The sequence below is a fragment of the Camponotus vicinus genome, unplaced genomic scaffold (genome assembly GCF_025532165.1).
Source record: "Camponotus vicinus isolate PSW18456_S1 unplaced genomic scaffold, iyCamVici1.0 SCAF_23, whole genome shotgun sequence".
Taxonomy (NCBI): Eukaryota; Metazoa; Arthropoda; class Insecta; order Hymenoptera; family Formicidae; genus Camponotus; species Camponotus vicinus.
Genome location: NW_028141960.1, coordinates 30001 through 32500, shown reverse-complemented (window position 1 = coordinate 32500; position 2500 = coordinate 30001). Strand labels below are relative to the sequence as shown.

Below are 2500 nucleotides of genomic sequence, written 5' to 3'. Positions count from 1 at the left end.
CGCGCCCTCCCCGCTAATGTCGGGGCAGAGGCCAGCGTGCGACGCGCGCCGCGCGAGAAGCACCGGCCGAACGTGTGTGATGAGGTGTGTGGCTGGCGGACGAGAGGACCATGGTGTCCGATGGTTTATTCAAAGAACTTTCCGCCCCGGCTCTTTCCCCGTCGAACGGGGGAAGTGACGCTCCGATCGCGAACCAACTTTGTGCCGTAGCCTCGATCCCTTTACCGGGATTGCGGCGGCGGTCCGCGCGTGCTCGGACGCGCGGCCAGGCTGATCGAAGAGCCACGATTTTCTCTCACTCTTCGGAGTGGAGACCACGATGGATGAACTGTGAAGCGTTCGACGAACGCGACGAATGAAAAACGATTACCCTGAACGGTGGATCACTTGGCTCGTGGGTCGATGAAGAACGCAGCTAATTGCGCGTCAACTTGTGAACTGCAGGACACATGAACATCGACATTTCGAACGCACATTGCGGTCCACGGATACAATTCCCGGACCACGCCTGGCTGAGGGTCGTTTTAACAAACCTAAACTGCTTGCGCCCTTACGCAAGCTGACGAGCCACGGCGTAGCCGTGAAACGACGAAATGTCGTCGGCTGTCGTCGCTGTGCCCCCGTCGCATTGCGTAAACGGCGTACGAGCGATCGTTGGACGTTCGCCCGAGAGAGACTAGAGCCTCTTTGTCACCCTCCCAGTATGTATTGGCGACGGGTTCGACGAGAGGCCGTCGTCGATTGGCGTCGTCTGAAATGACACCGAAGGTGTGTGCAGCGAGAGGAGTTATAAAGAGGAGGAGAGAGGCGCGCGTGTACGCACAAAGCGTTTAAAGGATAGCGAAGCGCGCGCGAGCGGCGCCCGGAGGCTGTCGAATGATATGGAGAGAGTTGTCGGCGGAGATATACACAACGACGACACACGAGAGAATATGCGAAAAGTTTAAGCGAGAGGAACGACGACGAACGACGCGCGACACTCGAATGATCTCGCTCTCTACGAGTGATCTCGTAGTTGGCGAATAAAATGCAAAAAGAAAGCGGCGCAGCAGCACATTCTGCTGCGTCCGTCTTTCTAGCGCGTCGTTGTCTCTTCCGATCGCGTCGTCGCGCTGTGCGACTCTCTCTCGGTCTCTCGGTGCGCCAGCGCGCTCGCGCGATACCGCGCCTTTTATTACACGCGAGGCTTCGCCTCCTATCTCGCGGCGCGAGATACCTTACGGTAAAAATATATGGAGAAGGGAAACCGCGGCGCGCGCACAGTCGTCGTCCGGCGGTACGCGGAGGGAGAGAAATTGCGAGAGAAATCCACCCTTAAAAAAGCGGATGAATCGCGAGCCGACCGCGTGTCCGAGTCCACGAAATTTTCGAACGAAGATTGTGACCGGCACGCGTCGTCGTGTACTCGTCGAATCGATTCCATACCGCGCCCGTTATATATATACACGCGCGCGCGCGCATCATAATTACGCCGCGCCGTGTTATTATAATCGTGGAAGTTAGAGGGACGGAAGAAAAGAAGCGCAAAACGATATTATAATATATCTATCTCCTCTCTCGCGTCCCCGCGAAACAAGACTAGATTGTGCCGCGCGCGCAATATCGGTCGGTGCGTTACCGCTAACAATAGTAGTAGTTAACAAACAATAATGATACTACTTAGCGCAATAACTCCACCACCGCACACTCCCTCTATCTCTCTATATCACTTTGTAGAGAGTTTCTCTACAAAACTCTGACGACCTCAGAGCAGGCGAGATTACCCGCTGAATTTAAGCATATTATTAAGCGGAGGAAAAGAAACTAACTAGGATTTCCTCAGTAGCGGCGAGCGAACAGGAAAGAGCCCAGCACCGAATCCCGCGGTTCCGCCGCAGGGAAATGTGGTGTTTGGGAGGATCCGCTTATCCCGAGGCGTCGCGTCGCGTCCAAGTCCATCTTGAATGGGGCCACTTACCCGTAGAGGGTGCCAGGCCCGTAGCGACCGGTGCGCGTCTCGGGAGGATCTCTCCTTAGAGTCGGGTTGCTTGAGAGTGCAGCTCTAAGTGGGTGGTAAACTCCATCTAAGGCTAAATACGACCACGAGACCGATAGCGAACAAGTACCGTGAGGGAAAGTTGAAAAGAACTTTGAAGAGAGAGTTCAAGAGTACGTGAAACCGTTCAGGGGTAAACCTAAGAAACCCAAAAGATCGAACGGGGAGATTCATCGTCAGCGGCGCTGGCTTCGCGTCGGTGGGCGATGTCCCGCGGAGTCCTCGCGGCTCGCGCGCGGGCACGCTACCGTGCGCCGATGTCCGGCTGTCGTCGTCGTGCACTTCTCCCCAAGTAGAACGTCGCGACCCGCTGGGTGTCGGTCTACGGCCCGGGTGCGGTGACTGTCGCGTCGCCGGTAAAACGGCACGCGACAAACCCTCGGTCGCCCGGCCGGCTGCTCGGCGGTACGCGCAAGGTATCAGGCCGCACTTCTACACGGTGCGTCGAGGCCGTCGCAAGCGCGC

At 56.8% G+C, this 2500-nt stretch overlaps 2 non-coding genes across 2 annotated transcripts in view; both read left to right on the top strand.

Annotated features, from left to right (window-relative positions):
• Positions 1-367: 367 nt before the first annotated feature.
• Positions 368-522, top strand: LOC145967700 (5.8S ribosomal RNA). Its single transcript, XR_014437501.1, has one exon. It is a non-coding gene; the product is annotated as a 5.8S ribosomal RNA (ribosomal RNA).
• Positions 523-1739: 1217 nt separating this feature from the next.
• LOC145967697 (large subunit ribosomal RNA) overlaps positions 1740-2500 on the top strand; it is a 4073-nt gene continuing 3312 nt past the window's right edge. The window contains exon 1 of the ribosomal RNA XR_014437498.1: positions 1740-2500. This exon is cut by the window's right edge and continues 3312 nt beyond it. This is a non-coding gene — a ribosomal RNA (large subunit ribosomal RNA).